This window comes from Bombus vosnesenskii, unplaced genomic scaffold (assembly GCF_011952255.1).
Source record: "Bombus vosnesenskii isolate JDL3184/JDL3185 unplaced genomic scaffold, Bvos_JDL3184-5_v1.1 scf7180000013298, whole genome shotgun sequence".
NCBI classification, from domain to species: Eukaryota; Metazoa; Arthropoda; class Insecta; order Hymenoptera; family Apidae; genus Bombus; species Bombus vosnesenskii.
The window spans coordinates 400,790-427,736 of NW_022882948.1; the positions used below are offsets into that span (position 1 = coordinate 400,790).

At 39.8% G+C, this 26,947-nt stretch overlaps 1 protein-coding gene across 5 annotated transcripts in view; it reads right to left on the minus strand.

Annotated features, from left to right (window-relative positions):
• Window positions 1-26,947, minus strand: part of LOC117233677 (histone demethylase UTY) — a 146,614-nt gene that overhangs the window by 77,996 nt on the left and 41,671 nt on the right. Inside the window, exon 1 of one of the 5 annotated variants that reach the window (XM_033494188.1) lies at window positions 24,597-24,760. The exons of the other annotated variants lie outside the window; for them this stretch is intronic. The gene's annotated coding sequence lies outside the window, so the exon portion shown is untranslated. Of the gene's footprint in view, window positions 1-24,596; window positions 24,761-26,947 lie in introns of those variants that run through there. 5 annotated transcript variants of the gene reach the window in all.

Below are 26,947 nucleotides of genomic sequence, written 5' to 3' on the forward strand. Positions count from 1 at the left end.
GGGAACGTGAGCTCGATCGGGCAAACTTATACGCCGCGCTATCATCATCTATGCATCTCGTGGTCGCCGTGTACCGTTGCATTCGAGTTGCCGTACGCGGATAGTGGACGAGGAAGAGCGTACGAATACAGTGACGCTTCCTTAACATTAACGTTATCAGGTGCGACCGGTTTCAAAATTTCATTTAAATTCGTCGTTGTTTCTTTCATTCGTCTATAGCTTTACGTAAATACTTGTATTAAGAAGAGTTGAGAAATCGATCAAGCAGATAATTTGACCACAGGAGTACAGACGAAGAAACGTCGATGATTAGACGCGTACTCGTAGGAAATGTAAAATATCGAAGATACAGTGCTCGTTGTAACGATATTCGATAGGTAAAAGCGACAGATCCCTGTAAGTTGTAATAATTTCTCTGCGTCCGAGCTACCTGTGTCTCCTCTGACGCATCTTCGTTACAATTACCAACGAAACATATAAATTCGCGTTAGAATAATAATCTGAAAAGAAAGACATAAGGTCGCGTAAAAACCAACTGTCTATTTATCGCCAAACTTGATCGTCGTTAGGCGATTTTTATTACGCCATCGAAATATCGTATCTGCCTTATCTATTATCTCTATTACGCGTTAATACCAATAATTCGTATCTCGCGAATAATGTATTTACGACCAAGGCAGAAATTCAGTTGCCAAAATTCACTTCACACATTCACAGGGATAATCGTGGCCATTTAGAGAAACGGTATATATCAACACCGGTTAACGCTACTGCATTGCTACGTGTATCGGCGCGAAGAAAGCAACGGTAAAGAAAGAGGAAAAGCCTCGTTGCAACAAGGGAGAAGAGAGACACGGTGGATGGGAGTAAGAGAGAGAGAGAGAGAAAGAAAGAAAGAGGGGGAGAGGGGGGAGAGGCAACCGGCTGCTCTGAATGGAATAGCGAATTGACTTTGGAGGGAAATCCGTTCCCCTGGTCCCGCTTGCTGCCGCCACCTTCCTCGACGCCACGCTGAATCTTGATTGTGTAACTGTCAAAGCGTTTCCTCCTTGCGAAACGGGTAACGTATATCGACTGCATCGAGGAGCAAGGGAGAGAAGCTCGTGTATAACGACAGAGACGTAGCCAGAGGTTTGCTTGCGATGCATCGCATAGTAGCACGAGTTCGCGAACCTCTGTCGTGTACATCGTGCGTTGCTGTTGTTGCTACTTTCGCAAACGGACCAACTGAGACTGCGATGTTTTTATTTCTTCAGCATACAAATATCGCGAATGAATTATTGGTAAGAACGTTGTAGGTGGTTTAGTTTTTCTTTTCTCGTACATGTGATGTATCTTTGCTCGATGAAAATTTTAATGCAAATTGCAAACTCTTCTTTTTGGTTTCCCATATATGTATATGATAAATAATAACGGCTAGAAAAAACGGGTAAATGAGCTGAGATGAAATGATCGAAATATACGAACTGATTTCCCAATCGTCGAATTCGTTGGTGCGCGTGTACATTACTATCGTTGTATGAAAAATGATAAAAATTATAGATAGTATTCCGTCAGTCGTAGTTATCCGACGATTAGTCGCAACTAGTCTGTCGCCGTAGCATGAAACACAACATGTGCTAATAGTTTTTACAGTCAATGTACGTAAGAGCGAGATGCGCGTCCCGTGTTGTTAATTGCGAGATCGTGACACGGCCAGTCGTGAGAGAGTTGGGCAACTTTGTTCGCGCGACGGAAACTGTGCGCTCTTCTTATTGATCCGTATACAGGGTGGCCCAGATTCGAGCGACCGACGCTATTGAAATTTTCCCGCTCCTCTTTTCGTTCCATAAACGAGCTGCATATTTAATCATTCGATTTTTTTAACACGTTTCGAGCTTATTGCTGATACACGTATCAGTTAATCGAGTGTGAAATTTAAGTTCAATTTATCGACCTCGTAATTGAATTGAATCGCCAATGTGTGTGTACGTTTAAATTAGCGAGGAATCTAAATTCAATTTGTTGAATCAATACTTGGAATGAATTGTCAACGAATGTCTATGCATTTAGATTAGCGAGGAAAGTTAAATTCAATTTATTGCGTCAATATTTGGAATGAATGTATACATCTAGATTAGCGAGAAATCATATTCGAAATCAATTGTCAACGAATGTATTCATCTAGATTAGCGAGAAATCTAGATTCAATTTATCGAATCTATATTTAGGAATGAATTGTTAATGAATTTAAATTAGCGAGGAATTCAAATTCAATTTGTTGGATCAACAATTGGGATGAACTGTCGACGAGTATATACGTCTAGATTAGCGAGAAATCTAAATTCAATTTGTCGAATCTATGTTTGGGATGAATCGTTAATGAATTTAAATTAGTGAGGAATTCAAATTCAATTTGTTGGATCAACAATTGGGATGAACTGTCGACGAGTATATACGTCTAGATTAGCGAGAAATCTAAATTCAACTTATCGAATCTATATTTGGAAATGAATTGTTAATGAATTTAAATTAGCGAGGAATTTAAATTCAATTTGTTGGATCAATAATTGGGATGAACTGTCGACGAGTATATACGTCTAGATTAGCGAGAAATCTAGATTCAATTTATCGAATCTATATTTAAGAATGAATCGTTAATGAATTTAAATTAGCGAGGAATTTAAATTCAATTTGTTGGATCAATAATTGGGATGAACTGTCGACGAGTATATACGTCTAGATTAGCGAGAAATCTAGATTCAATTTATCGAATCTATATTTAAGAATGAATCGTTAATGAATTTAAATTAGCGAGGAATTTAAATTCAATTTGTTGGATCAATAATTGGGATGAACTGTCGACGAGTATATACGTCTAGATTAGCGAGAAATCTAGATTCAATTTATCGAATCTATATTTAAGAATGAATTGTTAATGAATTTAAATTAGCGAGGAATTTAAATTCAATTTGTTGGATCAATAATTGGGATGAACTGTCGACGAGTATATACGTCTAGATTAGCGAGAAATCTAGATTCAATTTATCGAATCTATATTTAAGAATGAATCGTTAATGAATTTAAATTAGCGAGGAATTTAAATTCAATTTGTTGGATCAATAATTGGGATGAACTGTCGACGAGTATATACGTCTAGATTAGCGAGAAATCTAAATTCAATTTATCGAATCTATGTTTGGGATGAATCGTTAATGAATTTAAATTAGCGAGGAATTCAAATTCAATTTGTTGGATCAACAATTGGGATGAACTGTAGACGAGTATATACGTCTAGATTAGCGAGAAACCTAATTTCAATTTAATTGGAACGAATCGCCAACGAATGTACAACTTTGGATTAGCGAGGAGTTTAAGTTTAGTTCGTTGTATCAATATTTGAATCGAATTAGGTTAGTGAGGAATTTAAATTCAATTTATTGGTCCGATGTTTAGGATGAATCGTCGATGAACTTATACATTTAGATTAGCGAGGAATTCAAGTTCAATTTATTGGGTAGATACTTGAAATGAATTGCATATGTTCAGATTAGCGAGGAATTTGGGTTTAATTTACCGAATCAATATTTAGACTAAACTGTCAATGGATGTATAACTCTGGATTAGCGGGGAGTCTAAGTTTAGTTTATTGAATCAATATTTGAATCGAATTAGGTTAGCAAGCAATTTATATCGAGTTTGTTGCGTCGATATTTGGATTGAATTATCAATAAATGTACATACGTATCTAAATTAGCGAGGAAATTTCAAAGCAATCAAATCATACGGCGTTTATATTAAATCGACTGTTAGCTAAATCCTTCATAAATTTTGGAAGAAATTATTCATCGTGGTTGACAAAACGGAGATCAACGATTCTTACAAATACATTGTTCACTAACGATATAACGATACAGAGATAGAATATAAGAGTAAAAGTAACACTTACTCATCCGGCAAGTTGATTCAGCTTAAAGCATTATACACCACTACTTCGTGTTGTAAATTACTTACCTGAAACATAAGAAAAAAACCAATGAATCAATTAAAAGACATATATCATCTTTTTAAACGCAATTCATATTCTAATTTACAAGGTAACATAAAGCAACGACAAATTCTCTTTAAACGAATATTCGATGGAATATTAAACGTTAAATGAACGTTAAACGAGTACCACAATTGCGTAATTCATCGCGGGCAAACTGTGACCGAAGATGGAACACGTTGTTCGTCCACGTAAAACGAAAAATCTGTGTAAAAGGCAGGCGCCTACGGAATACGCTCGCATCGCCGCGTCGCGGCGCCGCACCGCTGAAAAGAGCCGATAACAATTCCGATCGAACTCTGAAAGCCGGCCGAAGCGACCGCGCACACAAAAATAACTCGGTGTGGAACGGTCGTTCGATAAACGCACATGTTCCAGGAGCATTGTACTCGCGCGCATATAGAATGTAAACTCAGGTTGAATAATTCTTTTGTGAACGATTTCCGTCGAAACTCGCGCTCTCCCTCGCCCGCCATATCACTTTTCTTTATTTCTGTTTCCCCTTTCGAACGGGGCATTTTTCACCACCAACCTTCTCAGGCCGATGCTGGACTTTCTTTTTTTCCCTCGATATCTTGAAATTTGCAAGGGGAGAGAAAAGTGAAGTCGAAACGCGTGTATCGATAGAGAACGTATTCCGTCACTTTTATGGAATCACATACCGTACGATTATGCACGCGGTATACGGTGACGATATATTTTGCAGGGAACGAAGCTTAGGTGGAAAGCTTGGAAATTGCTCGGTGGATTATTTTTACGGATTTCTGATTCGTTGCCACGTTCAGCGACTCTGAATATCAACGACAGACGCACGTGTCTTTAACACTAGGACTAACACACACCAGTCAAATAGACTGGCTTTGCAATATTTTTATTTTAAAATTTTTACTTCGTGTTATATTTTTTCCGCGGTGATGTAATGACTTTCGTAACGATAACTGAAAGAATAATATAATGAATTTTATTTTCTTTTTTATGTATTCAAACTGAAGATAATTTTGTATCAAGGCTACTTATACCAAGACTAGTCAAAATGACTGGTACTTGCCAAAGCGTAAAAGGGTTCTGCAATATGTTTATCGAAGCCCAATCGACCAGTTTCCTCGTTTTGTACAACTTGCCACGCGTTTTTCAAATTTTTACCGCGTATCGTTCGATACGATGATATCGGCTATCAGGAAAATTCCGGATCGATCGCTAGATCGCTAGATGCTAATACTAAAAATACCATAGGAGTCAAAATGACTGGTTCTACAATTTTCTAAATGTGCCAACCCTCGTTTAGGGATCCCAAACGGATTAATAATACCACAAATCTTCTACATAAGAAGAAAGTAATAAATCGATAAATATAAAAATATTCTATTATCACGTATTTTTTAAAGACCAGTGATTTTCACTGGTTTTGGTAGAAATAACTTCGTGTTAACAACGCACCAACACTAGAAAGTATCACGCGGTGAATGGTAGATTCAGAGACCGAGTACACGGATACGGAAAAACGTAAGACACGGTGCAAGTAAAATCTTACTTGATAGGTGAATCCGCCGAAAGTAGCAGAAATTTCCAAATATAAAAAGCACGCAGGTGAAAGCACGTGATACGCGAAAGCGCGTAACAAAGTACCCAAAGTGTAACACTCTTCGAAATATTTAACAGATAAATCACATTTCTGCCTACTTAAAGTACAATAGAGCAATCTGTCCGGTTCTTTTGATCGCATCCAGGAAAAACACGAGTTTGCGTGAAAATTCACGGCGCGCCATATATTCGATGAATCTCGTTATTAAATCAACGACTTTAAAAACACGCGAGATTCACTTTCGAAGACTCGATGATCGCTCGCCTTTCTCAGATTCAAACTCGGGCGCGTTAAAGGGTTGAGACTCGTAAGTGCAACGCAATCACCGCGATATTAGCGGGATTGGTAAACGTTACACGGAGTGCCATTAAGTCGACGCGACGCGATATTTGTCTTTCCTCGAAAGGCTTCGTTAAAAAGAGCTCAAGAGGGTGTAGTCGAAAAGAACGTGGCTCTTTTCGCTCTTCTTCTCTCTTGCTATCTCATACGCCAAACGCGCCACTTCTTTCAGCTCGAGTAGTCCCGGTTATTGGAAGCAATTGGACAAAAGCGCTGCTCAAGGTACATGCAAAAAGCGTTTTCGTGTCACTTAAAGATCGGCACGGTACTGTACGGCACGATCGTGTTCCGAGATCCTACGTCTCGAGGATCCTTTCGATGCTTACGTATGCTATACAGCTATATAGTATACGTTGTACAGGTTTCATGGGTCGAGTGCCGTGATAATTATTTTAATTGCTGCCTCTGTCCGTCATCCGTGACTCGGTTACGTAATTACAAGTATAATCCGACTGTCGAACGGTATAATCTTACTAACATCGAGAGTAGAGCCGCTGACAAGGTCACCGGAGGTGTTCTTGATTTAAACTTAGCATTGGTCTTGGCCATCTCTTAAAATAGAACGCGGTTATGCGATCAATTACAACAGGCGTTATTTTTCATTCGTTCGACTATTAGCGGAACGCCGTGCATTCGCGCGAATTCATATTTTTATCGACGTAAATTAGATATATTTATTTATTTTCCTGCTTCGCGGCTCGCGGAAAACCACTTGGCCCGCGTATTTTCCAAACTCCCACTCGTTCCCGTACCAGTTTTACGGACGTAATCGAGAAAGATCGCACGTAGACGGAACATCGTCTGGCTCGTTGAATATCGAAGAAAGTATTCTTCGACATTTCCTATATTTGTGTGGCTGCAAATTTTCCAAAAACGCGTAAACGTTCGCCGCGTCTAATCGCCAGGCTGAGTTAGTTTACGCACTCGAATATCTATATCTCGATCTTGATCTTGTTTCAACGAGGAGAACAGTTTTCAGTTAGCGTTTTGCACGGGGCAAATGTTTGATAGTCGATCCATTTCCATTTCCATATTTACGTTACCATAAAAATCCGTAATCATTGCACAAAGGGACACGGTCACTCGATAATCCTCCTCTGTATTTTCCATCGATTCTATTTCGCTGTTTCGACAAAAAGGATGCCACGGTTTAAACAACTACGGTACCAAACGAACCACTTTTCCCGTTTTCACGTTCCATCCTCGTCCTTCTTTTTTCTTTTTTTTCCCCAATGACAATGACTGTGAATAGCCCGTTCACCGAGAGTCGTTTATCATTTTTGCCTGCATAATTTGCACGCGAAACGTGTAATTACCATTTGGTTGCAAAACGAGCGAGTACCTATTCAAACGGAAGCACATTGGGACCTTGATTAACCGGGCCTCGAGTTTTTTAATTAGCCGAGTTCCTGTTATTCGAGCTTTTCATTAGCCGATACGTGAGAAATACACAGGTGATGCCGAATGAATGGGGCAGTTTCAACGATCCTATGGTTTATTCACGTATCGATATTAATCGACGTTAATTGAGTAGAGTTCTGTGAAAAAAAAACCACCTTTTTGGCGGTTACGCGGAGAAACACAGCGTTACTTGACAAATCATTTTCACGATCCTCGAATTTTTGTGTTTCGATTTTGCTCTCATTTTTGGCGAATAGAAAAAGCACGTAACGTGTTTTGGAAGAATTTTTAACAGAAGATTGAAACGAGAAATCGTGCACTGCAGCAAGACTTCATATTTTTCGACCAAAATCGAACGTATCTTTCAACGTTAAAAAAACGTAATTGGATGGAAAAGCGTACTCGAAGGGACGTGGCAAAATTAACGCAGATGTTGCTGAACATCTTTTCTCTTTCTCGTAAGATTTCTCGAAACAACGCTATTGCCACTAACGTTAAATACGATAGTCTTTCTATTCCTCGAATAACAATATTTCTTGCATATTACTCGTTGCGTGGAAATATTAAAATAAACGAAAGATCGTTAAATGGCAAGTAGTCCTGCTCCTGCGATTGTTCATAGTCGTTTGATTTATCGTGTCTGGTAGCTGAACGTATCTTGCAATTTACTGGCTCCCATACAAATTCTTCTGTCATTCGTTACTTTCTGCGTTACGTAACGCGTAGCATCGAAGAATCTTAGGAGTCTAATATTAGAAACATTAATTAGCTCTCTAGGATGACTTGATTATATGATTGGAAAGTTACATGCATATGCACTGCGGTCCGTAAGCGAACAGCGAACATTATACGAAGCGTTAAAAAAGAAATACTTGACAAAGATGCTTGGAAATTATGAACGAAGCACGTAACGATAATACGACGATTTTAACACTTCCGTTGCGGATCTAAATTATCCAACCAATTAAACCGAAATCAGAATGAAAAATGTTTCGTTCCAAATAAATCACAGACTATGTTGAAGAGAAGAAAGAAATACTTTGCTCCGCTTGACATTTCGTCTTTATCCCAGTCCTAATTCGATTAGCGAATTGATTTACGTTTAAAGTATAGATCGTTGCGATCTTAAAAATTAATGCGACTTCAAAATTAACCAAAATATATATGTAAACTCGCTAAGAGTTCAAACGCGGATAAACAAAGGGACTTTCTCTGTTGAACGAAAAGTGTGGCTTTATTTGTTGTTACGGACAACCGATTTGCCAAACAGTCACTAGACAGACAGACGGTTAGAGAAGAAGAAGGATTTCGAGCGATCATAAAGAAAGAAACTATTATTTAAAGTATTGAAGATTGACGGAGGAAAGAGTGGTAGTTTAGGACGTGGAAAATCGATTCTCGATTTTCAGGTAGACCTTGTACGAAGCTTTGTTATTTATTATTATCTATTGTTATTAATTATCATTAATTGTTATTTACCACTGTATTTTATTTAAGTATTGTTACAGTAAACTCGATTTTCAGATTTTCAGAATCGATCCCTGAATTATCCTAGTATTGAACTTTATATATATCACCACACGTAAACACGTACACACAGACCACTTGAACAGGCCACATGTATCCACAGTTCTATTTGGAAAAGAGACATTTCCCATGTTCGTTGACGAGAATCGCAATGATATCGAAAGAATACGAACATAAATATAAATAACGCGGCGATACAAATTAAATTATTCAACGTTACAGAGGGTTCAAAGTTGCCCAGTTCAGCCCATCCCCTATACCAAAAGCAATCTCAGCCAATACACTTTAACCCTCGCAGGTAACAAAGAAGGCTTGGTGGTAGCTCAAAAGATTCAAGCACATCCTCGACCACGTTACTCTGCTGCGTACCTTCTACATTCACATATATACCGTACACAAAAAGCAACTTGGCCGGAGAACTCGTTCCCACATGGTGTAGCAGTCCGTTAAAGACACGTCGAGATCGATCGAACGAATAAATCCTGGCTACTTGCTCGACGTCGGTGTTTTAAACTTGAACGCGCAGCCAATTCTCAAAGAACGTTCGCCATGTCCATACATATCATAGCGTCGATAATATATACGCATGACGTATATATACGTTGTTTAGCTGGGAGCTATCCAGACATTGAATAGCTTATCTTTGGGCAAAGGATTAATTATATAACGCGTAAATTTAATTACAAAGTTACAGGCGAAGATTATCTACGATAATTAACTTACCATCGTCGGATAACAAAGTTAACCACCTACGAATAGTAGTGATCGTAAAAACGGCAATCGCAACGATGTAAACCAGTCAGGTGTGCTAAATGTGTGTAAAAAGTCCATTGCTGAATGTTGTTCTTTTTCTTTTTTTTTTTTTTTTCAATGATGTTGCAAACGTATCTGGTTTCTGCCGAATGTTATGCATCGTTAAGAACGATTATGGGCCTGTCGTTATATCGCGTCTCGTAATTAAAGTGGTTAGAAAACGTACTCGAAGTCCATTGGTATTCTTGAATAGAATTTACATGTTGATCGATTGGCTGCAAGTACAGCGAACTTAGGTGTCCATTGTTTCTCATAAAGCGGTTAAAGAGGATAAATATCCTCTACGATATTTCCAATTAGTATATTTCCAATCGATAAAGTTTCGGTAGAATTACGCAACAAGAAGACAGCTTCTAGCCACTGATCCATATATTTTACCGATATGCGCTACCGATAGAAATTAGGCTAAAGTGTGGAGGTTTACGAACGACCGTGTACAACGTGTGCTACCCTAGAAGGGATAAAAGAAAGGGGAAGATGGAAAGGAGAGTCGCTAATCGGTGGAGGGTTCGATCCTAGCAGCTCTACTTCGGCATCTGGCAACTTCGAATATCCACCAGCAACCCTTCCGCGCCTCTTTTTCAGACTGTCGGAGCTATCGAAGGAAGGGTTGCAGAGAGGTCTGAGAACATATACGTGCACACAAACACACGAAGAAAGGACGAGTTACCTTTCTTTCCCTACCCCTGTCTCGATGTACGCGTGCAGAATTACCACCGTGCGCCTCTTCTTTCTCGACGATCGAGCGCGCACACACCGAGGCAAACAGGGGATGGTTTGCGTATCTAGCAGCTTGGAATCGCTTGGATCGTTTCCACGCACGTATGGCGTTTGGTAGAGAATTCCTACCTTTTACTTTCTTTCTCTTTTTTCTTCGTTTTTTAGGATTATTTCGTAACGCGTAATACGAAGATCGCGAATGTTTTACCAGCGAAATTTCTTTCGTCTACAGAATGTCACAGCGAGTGCTCTGTTTCGAATATTGCGTATACTTTTGCGAGTTACAACGCATTTCGTTGTAAACTTTTGGAAGGTTTAATTTCCCGGAAACGTCGGCAATCGAATAACTTCGAGTAAGTGTCAGGTTGGTGTAAATTGCTAAATGTTGTTCTTTCTTTTTCGATGATACTGCAAACGTATCTGGTTTTTGCCAAATGTTACGCATCGTTAAGAACGATTAGGGGCCTGACGTTATATCTCGTAATTAAAGTGGTTGGAAAATGTACTTGAAGACCATTGGTGTTCTTGAATGGAATTTAGAACTTTCGGAGAAAGAACGATTTTGAGTTTTTTTCATTCCACGAAGTCCACTGATACGAGCAATGCGTGGTTTTGTCGATTATACTGATCGAGCGTGCAAGTAATTTTGAACTTCGTTTCTCCTCTTCTCTGTTCGCGTGACCGACTCTAATTTCTAAGCCACCGAGCTCAAGTAAATAAATACGTACGTATCTTTGTTTTTGCTCCGTGACACCATATCTCTCAGTAAAAGAAAACAAACAGAGGCATAATATACACGTCCTTCTTACAATGTCGTATCTTTCGTACCGCTGCGATAAAAAATGTCTTATTTGGCAGCAAACAAGACGTTCGGTACGAAGGACGGACCGGTTAGCTGTTTTCGACGAGTATACTCGTCGCGAAGAAACGACATTTCGCGTTACGACGAGCCCTGTCGCTGATAAAATTCAAAAGTAAAACAGCTCTCGTTGCAGCTTAATTGTCTATGACAATAGCTGCGCACACTTCGTGTTCGACGAGTATACTCGTCGTCGCTTACTCTTTGCCACGCGTCTTAGATACGCGCTTTTCAAAGAGCTCGTAACAGCCAACTGGTTAAAGGAGGTTACGAATCCGTGGAAAAAGTCGACGAATTCGCTAATAATCGTTCGCAATCGAGCAAAGTCTATTAATACAATCGGAGTTACCTAAGCCAGCCAGGTATGGAGCGATATGAAAGAGATTTCTCCTTCTAACGAGTATCGCAACAACCTATCGTAAGTTGAGAAATTTCTAGACGATCGACTAACTGATCGAGAATTTTATAAAAAAAGAAAACCAAGTTCGGTTCTAAAAACGGTTCTACGAAGATCTCGAACAAGAACGAGCATACTCGAAGCGATGAGAGTATCCTGATAGTTGTGGCAAGTTCCGCGTACCGTTTTATTAATCTCGCAGGCGACGTATCTTCCAAGTCCATGTCGCACACTCTCCGGTAATTCGACGCGATTCGATCGTCCTGGATTTTCATATTTCGAATGGGAATTCTTGAATACACGCGCCTTGGTGCCGCATAACCAGAGACGAGAAAAGTACTTTAGACGTGCGAGAGTTTCCAAAATCCTAAGAAACTTCCAACTAAAACGTGTCTTTGCATTCACGATATCTGCAGATATAATCACGTGTAGACATTTATCCCTTAAACCGTAGACACAGCTATTTCACATTGAGCTTCTCGCACGGTGCTAGATAGAAGAGCTTTTTCTCCCTCTGCCTAAAGAGAATTATTTGGCGAAAGTCTCGCGACAACTTTCATTTGCAACGTTCGCAAATGTAATACGAATTTTTTCCAACTTTTCCAACAGGTATTCCCTACCGGACGTGAAAAAACCCGCGTTTACGGTTTGACAGTACCGTAAAGACAGTGGACAAGTTAAAACGAACACACTGTACAGCACGACGATCACGAGAGAAGACGAGCCTTCGTCCAACTTTTTTCTATCTATTGGGCTGGCAACCAAGTGATTGCGGATTTTGTCAATGCCGCCTAACGACAAAATCCGCAATCGCTTAGTCGCCAGCCCAATATCATCCGAAAATTTCTTCGTCCGAACTGTCGTGTCTTTCTGCCGATTTCTCGTATACCAAACTCAAAAACGAAGCGACGAGAACGCCGTGGTGCGCCTGTACTCTCTTCCTTCGTTCGTACGCCATCGAATCCGCGTACTTGCACCATTTGAAACAGCGATGCTCACGCGTGCACGCGCGTGGACCCGTACACTTGCTCGTCGATCACAAAAGGATCTCTCGGTAGACGTGCGTGTACACACGCCGAAAGAAAAAAGCTTCTCGCGTGTATGCACGCGAGAATCTATTGTTCGTTCGGCCGTATAACATACGCGAATGACAGGCGGCCCACCGCCTATGGATTTCTTTTTCTCTCTCTCTCTCTCTCTCTCTTCGCTCGTACTCGTTCGCGCCAGCTAACGGAGCCCAGGATCGCGAAAACCGATGGAACTGACGCGCACCTCGAATAATACACGGAAACGTGGCATTCAGAGATCCTCGTCTGGTTTCCAAGAGAACGAGGAATCCCAATTTTTAGGAGTAGAAATTGAACCGGCGTACCATTGTTCTCGGCTCCTTCCGTATGGCGATTTTTCCTTTCTTTTTTTCTTGTTTTAACGAAACCGGTAGAAATCGACGTATTGTTCGGACTGCTTGTTCGAAAATTAATGCGATCGCAGCGATTAAAGGGTTTGTTGTCCCAGACGGCAAGCTTTGTTTCGTCTATATAGACGGCAAATAGGACGCGAATGTTCATGCAAATTCATCTTTCTCGCGCTGTTACGAGTTTGATTAAACGCGGATTGAAATTCCTATAAATACGCGACATCATAAACGCCAGAGATTTAACGATAAATTTGCAAGTGTTACGCGCGTGTTTTCGATGTACTCCTTCTTTATTATTCTCGTTGCAGTACGAGTATGAGATTAAAAGGTGGATAAGGGTGAAAAGCATAGAAGATCTGGTTAGCTCGTACTTGAAGATCTGCCGCGTGTACGTACACGGTTTCTTTGAAACGTTGGTACAAGCCGAAAGAAGACGGACATAACTTTAACATAGCTTTGTAACGTAGATAATTTCAACTTGACAATGTCCAAAATCTCTCTGAATTCTCCTTCTTTCTCTCTCTCTCTCTCTCTCTCTATAGTCTTTTATCTGTTCTGATATGGTTCGATCGACACGAGGCAGGCGCAAATATCGTGGGCGTTAATCGCGGTGAAACGCTTCAAGACCTACGCATACTTGTTTTGACAGTTGTAACGCGATCTTTATTGGCGTGCGTGTATCGAGAACGTTGCTCTAACATAACAAGAAACTATACAGGGTGTTTCAGAGTTAAGGGTCAGCCGGCCAACGAACGCTGGTAAATGGGGGATGATAGGGAGAGACACAGGCTGCAACCTTGATTGATACGATCATCAACGGCAAAAGCGTTGTAGAAGAAGGGAAAATAGCGTACAGAGACGATATGTGAAAATTCACTGGAAAAAAAAATACTGTGAAGAAATTCATTAGAACCCTAAACAGGCGTCATACTTAAAGCTTATAGCTAAAAACTTATAGGTGTAAGTACTTGGTTCTTGCAACCAAACTCGAATGGTCACAGTGTAATGGAAGATATGCTAATTTCCTGCGTAATTGCGAGAGAATTACGTAGAATTTCCTGCGTAATTCCAATAAAGAATTAAAATCTGCTATTTTGCAAACCTCAAGCTACTCGAAGATTCGCCGAAACATCCGCGAGATCATAGGTTCTGACTGATCGTGCGTGTTTAAGCGATCACCGTTAAAACGTAGAATAAGATATTTGTTCATGAGAATAATTAACGTTTTGTAATAATAATTAGATATTTATCATATACAGGGTGGTTGGTAACTGGTGGTACAAGGGGAAAGGGGGTGATTCTACGCGAAAAAAGAAGTGGAAAATATAGTCGAAAAGTCGAACTTTCCCAGCAATCCATGTTGTATCTAACAACACCTACGAACGATGTTCGTATTATACGAGCGCGTAATGTAAAAACACTTTCATAACGTTTCGTTCGTAGCATCCATCGCTTCTTTTACCGTTTCGTTTAACAGTAGCTAACATTTTTATAGCACACTGCGTTTAGTATGTAAGACGCGAATTCGCGTCTCCAGTCCGCAAACAAATTATACGCGAAACGATCGATTCGTTTTCCGAGAAACTCGCGTGTACACGCGTTTCTATTGCTATTGAATTGGCAACTAATTGATCGCGGATTTTATCATTGCGTGATATTGACAAAATCCGCGATCAATTAGTTGCCAACCCAATATATCATATTCCTTGCATTAATATACGAGATTAATCGATACATAATATCAATAAAAAAAAAAACAACATTTCTTCTATCTTTTTATGCTCATCGGTACACTGACCTGCACTTGCCCAACACCCCATAGAATGGACACGACGATGGCGTGCGATGGATAGGCGGTTGCTCGTCGTCGCATGCATAATGACACGTGCTTGTAGGAATCGAGCGGGAAAAGGAAAGGAGAGATTGTTTCCCCGAAAAATCATCGACGATCGTGCACGTACTACGTACATGCATATGTATACGCTACGTGGCGCGGTTAGGCCACTAGCCGACGAGGGTTGCGAAGTATCGAAAGGAGAAAACAGAGGCATAGAGAAAGAGAAAGAGAGAAAAAGAGAGAAGAGAAGAGAAGAGAAGAGAACGAACTGGAACCCCATAACACGAGTCTCGCGATGCTCGTCGACCCTCGTTATTCAATCGAAACAGAGCATTACTCATTTATTGTCTCGCCCCTGCACCCTCTGTGTATTCCTGTTCGATGGCGCACGAGGATTTCGTCCGCCAGTTGCGACACTTGCAACGCGCTTTCCAACGACACGCTGACACGCACACGCTGCGTGTGAAAACCGGCGCAACGTACGATCGACTATGCTTTCGATGCCTCTTGAATAAAAGGCCATGCCGGAAAGAAATTCATAGAATTTTGTCACCTCGACACGTGGTGGGAGGCGATGAGAAAATTGCTACCGCGTTCACGTGCAACGCGATGGCAGAGAAGTTGCTCGAGCAGATTCTGTAGATCGCTAAATACTTGGCGTCGATAGCGGCGCAGCGCGAAAAACGTAAATTTCAGAGGACAAGCTTCCGGAGTCAGTGTCGTTCGCGAAACTAAAATTAGGACGCGACAGATAATTTTGATCTTCGACGCAAAACCGATGGAATCGTAGACACGTTTCACGCGATACAGAGATAGATACACAACCGAGACTTTCTTTCTATTCAACGAAAGCAGGTTTGCAGGTTTTTGAATCGTCCCGCTATCGATACGGGCGCGCCACCAACAATTCTACGAATGCAAAAGCACACCGTTGCTGTGTAAACGCGCGTAAGCGACGACGAGTGTACTCGTCGAACACGGCGAATGCGTGGCTACTGTAACATAGAATTAAGCTGTAACGAAAGAACCGTTTTATTTTTCAATTTTATTAGCGGCAGGGCTCGTCGTAACGCGAAATATCGCCGTTTCTTCGTGACGAGTGTACTCGAGAAACGCAGCTCTAATTGGTCGAACGTATTAGGTTGTCCGGAAAGTTTCTTTCGTTTCATAATAGACGAACAACAATTTCTGTTTTATATTATTTTATTGAATTTACTTATGATCCATTTCTATTATGTTCATGCATAATTCAATAAACTAATATAAAACAAAAAACATTATTTCCTTATGAAACGAAAGAAACTGTCCGAACAACCTAATACAATACAAAGCCAACAACAACGCACGTGCCATTCAGAAGCCACTCCGATCGATTCCATGGACAAAGATCACGAAAAGGCCACGTTTCTCAAAACGTAGGTTTTTCGTTTATCTTGAAAAAAAATTACTTTGGATAAATCGACGTTACTAAAGTAGATACGCGCGTCAACACGTGCGTTTGTCGCGTTTGCAGAATGTCGTTGTCCCACGTTTCGTACGACGCTGTATTGTTCATCCGAACGTTTCGATCGTATCGTTCCCTTTGCGCTCTATGCAACAACAATCTCGAGCAATTTAGACGGCCGAACGATTTTCGAGCACGTTACACGGAAGGGGAGAAAACGGTATCGATTTTCTTTTCCACAAGTGCGCTGGATGAAAGGTGGTCGGAAACGAAGAACCGGGCGCAGCAAAACGTAACAATAAATGGACTTCCGGTGGTACGCGTGCGCCGCCGGAAGTGCGTTTAACTGCTGGTTACACGTACATCGTGAATCTATTACGTTCAAGGTTTACTCAGCCCGATATAACTGCTGATCGTACTCCGTGCTAATGGCGCGCACGAACAAGTAAAAAGTATGCGAATATTTTGAATAATTTCACGTTCCAACGAATAATCGCCATTCGTTATTTCACCCGAACCTGCTGGCAGCGGAAACGGTCAACAGATCGAGCATAGAAAGAAGACTAAAAAGGAAACACCCGACAGATCTCACAAAGGACATAATTTAACAAACACGAGGATGGTACCCCGCTGGGGGTAGCCACCCACATGATAATCAAACAGCCAAATAATTCTACCAAATGTCCAAATCGGACAAATTGTGAATGTAAACAACTAAATAAAAAAAAAAAATTCGTTATTTCGGTTAATCGTAAAATCAATAGACTGAACTTTGCTGCTATTTTTATATTGGATTGGCAACTAAGTAATAGCGGATTTTGTCATTAGATGGTTATTTTTTATCATTACATTTTCTTTCAGAAACATGGTACTTTTTCAGTAATTTTTTACCATTACCGCCTAATAAGAAAATCCGCAATCGCTTACTTGCTAATCCAATATATCAGAGTTTTAGCTGCGCCAATTACGATAAAAAATAACGTAACAAAAGATTGAATGCGCGTATTGTCCAAACGTGTAACAGATGCGTAGCGTTATTTATTTGTTGTAACATCGCTAAAATCATTGATACGTACGTTCACTCAAAGCTGTAATTAAGATCCACGAAGAATGTCAATAGGTAATTTACTTCTTACGCGGGTTTCTTTGCGAATCGTGGAATATAATGGAATTAATAAACACTAATACGGGAAATTATCTTGTTAGGTAGAAATCACGCGAATACATGAAACGAGATAATTAGTTAGTTTCGCGTGATTTATCGAAACGCATTGTGAAACAAGCGCATTGGAAGGAAAAAAACCTTACGAAGATCGATACGACGTTAATAAGTATCCATAAACACCTGTCTCTCCAATTATCGACTGTTCATTTCCATTTGATTTACTATAATAAAATTTCCATCTGTTACTTCGCTTTGATTTACCGTATCAAAGTACAGATTTCTACGTGTCTGTGAGAAATTTGAAAGCGAAGAACTACAGTAACGTAAATTAGCGCCTGATATGCGTAAATATACAAAATAGTCGAAACATGGGACCGATATCAGCGTCGATATCGAGTATCCTTAACGTTCTATCGACGATACGCGTATTATCGATCGTCTAGAGATTCTCCTACGTACGACAATGTTGAGAACCTTGAATATTGACAATAATATTGACGATAATACTCGATCGCCTGAGTACGCTGCTCTATGATACGTATCCGACTGTCGCGAAAGTTCCTTTCGTTTTAAGACATTTTCTTCTATTTTTTTTCTCTACTAATTTTGTTATATTATAACAGATACTTGTTCTATTACTACAAAATGGATCATAACTCAATGAAATAATATAGAAGAGAAAACATTGCGCGTTTATCGTTTCCTTATCAAACGAAAGCAAACAAGACATTTTTTTCTATTTCCTTTTTCTATTAATCTTGTTATATTATAACAAATACTTGTTCTATTACTACAAAATGGATCATAACTCAATGAAACAATATAGAAGACAAAACATAGCGCGTTTATCGTTTCCTTATCAAACGAAAGCAAACAAGACATTTTCTTCTATTTTTTTTTCTATAATTTTGTTATATTATAACATACTTGTTCTATTACTAAAAATGGATCATAACTCAATGAAATTATAAAGAGAAAACATTGCCGTTTATCGTTTCCTTATCAAACGAAAGCAAACAAGACATTTTTTTCTATTTCTTTTTCTATTACTTGTTATATTATAACAAATACTTGTTCTATTACTACAAAATGGATCATAACTCAATGAAACAATATAGAAGACAAAACATAGCGCGTTTATCGTTTCCTTATCAAACGAAAGCAAACAAGACATTTTCTTCTATTTCCTTTTTCTATTAATCTTGTTATATTATAACAAATACTTGTTCTATTACTAAAAAATGGATCATAACTCAATGAAACAGTATAAAAGAGAAAACATTGCCCGTTTATCGTTTCCTTATCAAACGAAAGCAAACAAGACATTTTCTTCTATTTCTTTTTTCTATTACCTTTGTTATATTATAACAAATACTTGTTCTATTACTAAAAAATAGATCATAATTCAATGAAACAGTATAAAAGAGAAAATATTGCGCGTTTATCGTTTCCTTATCAAACGAAAGCAACTTTTGGCACAGTTTGAGTTGGCAACTAAGTGATTGCGGATTTTGTCAATACCACCAAATGACAACTTAATTGCCAACCTAATAACGCGTGAAACAATCGATTACCTGCGTGCTAATTCCCTGATTACAAACATGAAAATATATATTCGCATAAATATTCACGGTCTATCCTTGGTACAAGTGTTTATGTATCGAAAATACGCTTCGTCCTTCGTCTTTCCTTGTTCATCTACCAATTTTTTCGCACTCACGCTAATCTGGTATTCGTCAGACGCTAATAAACCATGGTTTTCAAATAGAGGTCTTACACGCGACTTAATCACAACAATTAGCCGCTGTAGGTCAGACTGGGTACGATCGTGCTACCTGCTTGTCCCGTATAAGTATAATAAGCGACGCGTGGTGTAGTTGTAATGCCGACAAGCGAGACTCAAATCATGTAATTTGGTAATGCCCCTTATTTCACACTCAGAAAGCCGATCCTTTGGAAGGTTTAGGTAAAAACGGCCTGTTTCCCCTGTTCAACCTGAGCTCTTCACTCGCTGAACCAAATATCGTAGCGTGTTTTCACCATGTTTCTCAAAGAAAATGTAATCTTCCAATTTGAATACTCGCGTTATGTTGTTCTTTCTCTCTTGTTTTGTTTGTTTTTATAAATAAACGACGAAGAAATTACAAGCATCGACGAAGAAAAGCCGCAGTCTGTCTATTGCATTAGAAACGCGTCTTTTTCTTCCGTAAACTAAACTCGCGTAAAGCGGCCTAACTCACGCCGAAAGATCTTTTTCTTTTGGCAAATAAAAAAGAACCGCGATCTACCCAATTGCATTGACGCTAAATCTACCACTATCGGTCGAAACGACTGGTTTTAGAGTTTCGAAAAACGCGCCAATCCTCGTGAGTGGAATCCGTGGTGACGAGAGTTGTTAATTAACTATCTAGTTGTCTTAATTATAACACGTTGTTGCGATTAGTTCGTGTTAAACGACCATCGTCTCCTGTTTAATCCATCTGTTATAAACAAACTAACCATAATAGTTTGCGATACTACGATATTCTATTATTACGTATTTTTTAAAAAACAGTAATTGTCACTGCTTTTGATAGAAATAGCTTCGTGTTAACTGTCGCTGGTTCTAGTCTTAAAGACCGGTCATTTTCATCGGTTTGTTACAGGAACAGCTTCGTCTTAACTGATCTCGACTGTCGGTAGTTCTAATTGTTAGAAACGTATGGCATTAAAGAAGACGCGTTAAAGTAGCATGTTAGAAATAGAAAAAAAAAAAAAACACGTTATTACGTAGTGGGAAAAACAAACGCGCAAGAAATTGCACGCGTACAACCGCGTTAATTCGCTCATGCGATATTGCACATGACGAGATGAAAACATCGAAACGTTCGCTAGTCGAAGAGTAAGAGGATAATGCGCTGATGGAGGCGGACAATTATGCAAAGGTCCGTTACATCGTCGTCGGGAACGTAACCAGGGTTCAACGATGCCGTCGACGACGACAGGCCAACGTCGAACAATAATACGTTCTATTATACAAGCAGCCGGTGTTATTAATAGTTGCGAGCGAAACGAGTTTAATGTCACGTGCCGCTCGCATTAGCACGTGTGCACCATTTTTACGCCGACGATGTAACCGAACGCGTAATCTCGTCGCGGCGTTAATGAACCACAATTACGTGTATTTTCGCGGACTGGCTGCGTATAAATAACCAGAAAGGAAAATCTAATTTTCTCCTTGTGCTCTTTCGTTTTTCTCTATCGTCGACGTACGATGTTCACAGAGTCGCGCGGATCGCGTTCGTCCTTTTAATTTCTTCATTCCACGATCTCTGAATTTTTTACGCAATTGATGATATCGACTGTTCCGTAATCGAATCAGATCCTTTTAATTGTTATTAATTATTTAAACGAGCCACGCAACACGGCGTTAGGTACCGGACTATCATTTACCTACCTGATCGAAACGATCTCATTTTTATTTCTATATTCGAGATAGAATTGACCTAGACATTGAATCGACCGTGAAAATAGAAAAGATTACTTCGATCGATACAGCGAGTGAAATAGATGGAAGATAAATTAACGCGTAATTATTTCGAAACAATAGCTAGTCGAGTGGAACGATATATTTGGAAGAATCGAATATCCGATGATACAGAAGCAGGTCGACGAATTAACCTAACTTTTAATCGCTTTGTTTGCTAATTATCAGCGTTCGATCGGCGTATAATTCTCCGTGTAACTCGAACGAGTCGCCTCTGACAGGAGACAAAATTACGAATCAAAGAGACAAGTCGTGGCGAAGACCGCTCGTGCATTTAAAAATAGACGGACGATCGACAGCGCGGTTTCAACGATTTACAAATTGTCATTCATAAGCGGGCACAGCCAACAACGATGTTCGCGCAGGTGGCAATCTCCTGCTCCTGATTGCCAATTAACGTTTAACGACTTTGCCTGCTATATATCCCCTGATCGCGCTTTTGCATTCGCACGATTAAAGGACCAATACGAATGAAAAATGCCTCGTTTCGATCCTATCGAACGACTCTCGAGCCTACGTTCCTTTTGAACAAACATATACAGGGTGGTATCGCGTAACATGTGAAAAATGCTCGTACGAACGCGTGTCCCATCCGATCCTCTTTCAAAGTTACAGGCATTTTTGCGTCTCGATAATAGCCACGATCGCTTATTTATCTTCATAGAAGGTGCTCGGAACGTCTACCATCCGTATGCGAGTTTATAGTGAAAATTCTAGTAGAAAATTCTACTTGTGTATGTGGAATAATAATGCGAGAGTAGACATTTCGAGAATCTTCTACAAAAGTAAGCAGTTGTGGGATCATCGAGGCACGAAAATGTCTATAAATTTCAAACAGGGTCGAGTAGAACGTAGTTGCTGTTTGTACCAGTTTTTCTCCTTCTTCTTGTGCCTTCTATCTCTACTTACGATACACCCTGTATATTGGGTTCGCAATAGAATTTTAATACTATGGAACTTGGCTTGCTGTTACAAGACTCTCGTGTATATATCGTGTGTGTTATATGAAACATATTGAAATTTCATTAGCACTGTCGTTCTTCTATCGATGAAGTCTGAAATTAATCTGAAAATGTATATAATAGAGGTTACAAAACATTTACAGCGAGCATATACTCGATAAAGAAGTTAGTATGGTGGATGGAAACGTTTCGAACATTCAGTGGCTACAAAAAGTATTTGCACATATCCTACTATCCATTCGTGAAACATTATAATGCAGCGTTTTCTTATCGGGTTCTACCGTTTCATTTTATATCTACGTTTGATTATAGTATCAAGTTATTTTAGTCATCGTTATGGCATGAAGGTTTCGAAAGTGCCACTAAATAATGGACGTGAGTAACTAATATATGAATGCGAAATCTTTTGTAGCCACTGTTTTCCTAACTGTAATTCCCAAAACCAACGTAGTCACGACGATCGAGTCTCGTAACGACGCTAATAAAATTCCAAAGTGTCTCGTGTAACGCGCATAAAACATTCGAACAAGGTGTTTACGAGTGTGCGAATGGTCGATCGGAATGTACACGTGCACGTACACGTATCGAATTTTATAATTAAATCTGTGCGTTTCAAGTTCTAATCTGTTTGAAGATCTGCTGAAAGATGCTTCTTAAAAAATTGCTATTGTGGAAAATATAAAGTACGAAGAGGCTCGCTGCAACTGTTTGCCGCTTCGAAACCATCGCTCTGCAACTCGTCGATCCTACGATATTACACAATCGCAACGTTATCCCTTTTTGCCTGCGTTTCAGCGACCACGCGAGCAACCACAAAAGAAAGTTTTCCAAGTTGGAAAACTATAAACCGGTTTTGGAAAAAATCCTGAAGGAGACTTGTCACGCGAAACGCGAGTCTCCGGTATCGTTTTGCCAACAGCGGCATTAAAAGCACGATGGCGATTCAGTAGCCACGACATCGGATTAGCAGTATCGTTTCCTTGGCGGACGGAAGTGGCAGGATGTTTCGCTGGCGCGGATGCAACGCGAGATGGTGTACTTACACGAGCGAGTAGTTGCCATTCGTTGAAGCAAAAATGGCCCGTGTTATCGCGACAAGCCAGGCCAAGAACAGCTCCTCTGGTCCATAGCTTATCGTTATATTCAGAGCGTCTTTCTTTCACGCTGCAAACGCATTAGAGCAGATCCAAGGAAGAGCAAAGAGTAATAAAGATGCACGGATGCGTGCACCAAGATAGTCTACCGTGTGTATCCACACATCACGTCGATTTATACTATCTTATAACGATTAATTATTATCCCCAGACTTCCGTGTATGCGATACATTACATTATGTAACGCGGAATTATCCTGGCTATTAATAATGCGTGTATACTTGGCGTTGGATATATTGCGGTATTACAGGATGTTTCCTGGTTTTACAGTCTTTCACATTGTTTTCTAAATGCCTTTGCTTACTTAATCTATCGAGAGTTAGTGCAGTGAGTTTGAGTGCGTTTGAGATCCTTTAGATTTATTAGAGAAAACGGCTGATATCTTGTAATAATAGCTAGCCAGAGGTTTCCTTTGTTTGAACCACTGGAAATGTGAATACACGTAGCGACGTATGTATATTTCATATAATTACATACTCGTGAAAGTTGAAATTATCTGCAAACAATAAAATCCTATTGGAATTAGGAAGTCTTTTACATTTACTTTTTCGTTTTTTTGATGATCGAAAAGAGGAATTTACGCGTGTAACGAAAATAATGATCGCACGAAGAACGATAAATAAATATTTCAAATATTTATAAACAAGTAGACTAGAAATAGAAGGCCGCACTATCCTTCGTTGGAAATTAGTTTACGTTTATTTCTATATTTGGTATCAAGAAATATCCACGATTATACGTGACAAAGGTACGCGTGACATTGAATGATTCGTTTCTCGTTACATAGACAACTGCATAACACGTTGGAAAATATTTCTGCCGCGAAAGACATTCTACGACTATCGATCTTGGTTATCAATTTTATTCAAATGAATCAGAAAGAACCTCGAAACGAATTCTTCCCAAATTATGCTTTTAGATTTATTCCACTCCGACTTACACAAGTACATACGTCGACTAGCAAAAGGAAAAAAAGGAATTTCATTAGTCAGCGTGCACCGTTTGAATAAAGGCGCGTGTGCCAACTCGTTAGAACGCTTTGAATTCCATTTGCAGAGGATTCTCGTGTCCCAGATTCTATGAATCGCAAACGAATACTTTCATAGCATCTTAATCAAATCCATTGATTTTGAAATATTGTCCCAGTCAAAAAACACGGTAAACAATAGGAAATAAACGCGAGAAACATAATAAATGTGGCATAATTTCAGGATAGAAGTCGTCCAAGTTTTTATAACCTCAAACGCAAAGACGTGACCGGACATTATTTCTCGCAGTAATAATGCTTGAACAAATTCTAATTACTTTCAACGACAAGCATGAAACGTACGAGTATTCTATTAATCTGATGTAAAAGAGAAACGCCGTAATAACACAATATCCGTATCAACATATCTAAACATCGTGAAATTACATGCAAACATACCTTTCATGTTTCCAGCCAATCTATTCGTAACAGAAATTACCTGACATCGATTTCACCAGCCAGTAAAATACTCGATAACATTACAAAACACGGGCACAAACGCACGACATTTACACGTATCTCATAAAACACTGACATAAAAAGAAACGCTTCAAAATTTTGTTACATAACGATGAATTTTAAACCATGACGAAAAAAAAGTCATTTCCACGTCGGTTTCGCGTTACCGCTCCATTCAACAGAATCCACGTTATACACTAAGGTGTAATACTAACGAACTTTCAAAAAGATTCGCGTATTCCACATAATATATTCGAAAAAAAGTTTCTGTAACTGTTCGAACAGTTTTGCGAACCCCGTGTCTAAACTTACTGCGCGTGCGTGGGCGCATGCGTGCCAAGATTTGAGCGCGCGATGCAGGGCGCATGCGCATGAACCTGCAGTGCCGAGCGAAACAAGGAAGAAGAACGACGAGAGAAAGACGCCGTTAAAAAGAGAAACAAAGCGAAAGGGAAGAGCAATGACACACACGGTTACATGCATGCGCTCACCAACGGCACACACCGAGGTGACGTAAGCGCTGATTACGCGACGCTGCAACGAGCACACGCCGAGGCTGCAACTCGCGTTGCATGTATAACGTTCGTAGAATGCGGCAATGCATCCCCCCTCCTCAACCCGACCGTAACCTCGCTAGAACCTCGTCTCTCCCCCGCCCAACCGAGATACCCCTCCCCTAACCTCTCCCACGTCCACTGCTACCGTTCGGCGACGTGTGTTGGTGCACGTGCGAACAAATATCACGTGACTGTGTATGAAGGACGAGGCCTTCAAGTACGTACGTACCGTACGTATGAGCACGAGCAACGCGCGTTACTGGAGATCATCAGCTGACAACAGGAGCCAAGAGAAACAGGAATCGTGCTTCTTAGCTCCATGTTGAGAAAAGAGAGAGGGATGCAGAAGGGCAAATGATCATTGTAAGATATTTAAAAATTATGAATCTACGTTTCGTTGAATCACGTAATTGGCTTTTGTAAACGATGCTAAAGGTGGCTACTGGGCTCATCCATGTAAAATCCGATCGCTGATAAAAACGTAAATTAAGAAAATAAAAATAAGAGATAAGCGGAACAAGAACAGTCGGAAATTGGACGAAATAGTTCTAAGAAGATGCGAAGAAGGAAAGAGGAAGAAGAAGAGAACAATAGGGCCCAAGAAAGGAATAAAGTTTGACACACGCCTGTAATTTCGCACTTGGTCATTGATAAACGTCGAAAATGTGCGTGCGCTAAAAGAAAATTACAGGGAAGGAGGGGATCGGAGGGACTCGGCTGCTTATTATTCCGAACGGAATACAAAGAGGGGAACAAAACATACTCGCGTAAACGTACCTCACCGAGATATTAAAGATAGAACGGGAACCGAAACACTGTGATTAAGACGTCCGACAACCGCGACGTAATTTGTATTAACACCTTGCACGCTTCTTTCGGACAACCTGTGAACATTCTGTAACAGCGACGAATGTTTCTTGTTTATACATATGTTAATACGTTCCAAATCGTTTTATCGTCTCTGACACCATTTCTAGTAAAATTTTATTGCTCTATCACTTTGTATATTTTCTTAGTAAATAAGTTGAGTCTTTTTCTAAATAAATAACTCGTGTATGGTTCATCCTTTCTGTTAAAAATTCTCATACATTTTTATCGTATTGTTAATTTGCATACTTTCTACAAATAATCTGTAAATTGTACGTATCGGTGACAAACATCATTCATTTGTATATTCACATGTATATTTGTTTCCTTAAACTGTGTAATTCTTTTTGATAAAATATCTCGCGCATGTATATTACACTGTTGTTTGACATATTTTCACATGTTATATTTCCATTACATTTCCATGTTAGTTATCGTAAAATATTATTGGGGAACAGCGTAGCGTGACTATTGTCACTCGAACGAAATGCTTTCGTTTCTCTTCCGGATATGAATTACTCCACTTTTATCCAGGTGGTTGATCCTTTTATTCTGGCTACACCTCGCGGCATTTCCCACGATCACGGACAAGTCCGATTTAACGCCGACAGCAAACACTGGTTTCCTGCGGCTGATTCGACTTCCTGCAATGGCGTGCGCATCTTTCACGTACGAGGAACAATTTCAAACGGACGGAAAAAATGGCAGCTCGACAGCTGCCGCCTTGACCTTACTCAATGGCTATCTGGCAACATAAAGAAACCGTATTGCCACTTTCATTTCTGGACTACCTCCGTGTTTCGTAATGATATTCCGATCCCTTTTTTTCTCATGAATTTTTCGATGATCGCATCAGTGAAATTCGGT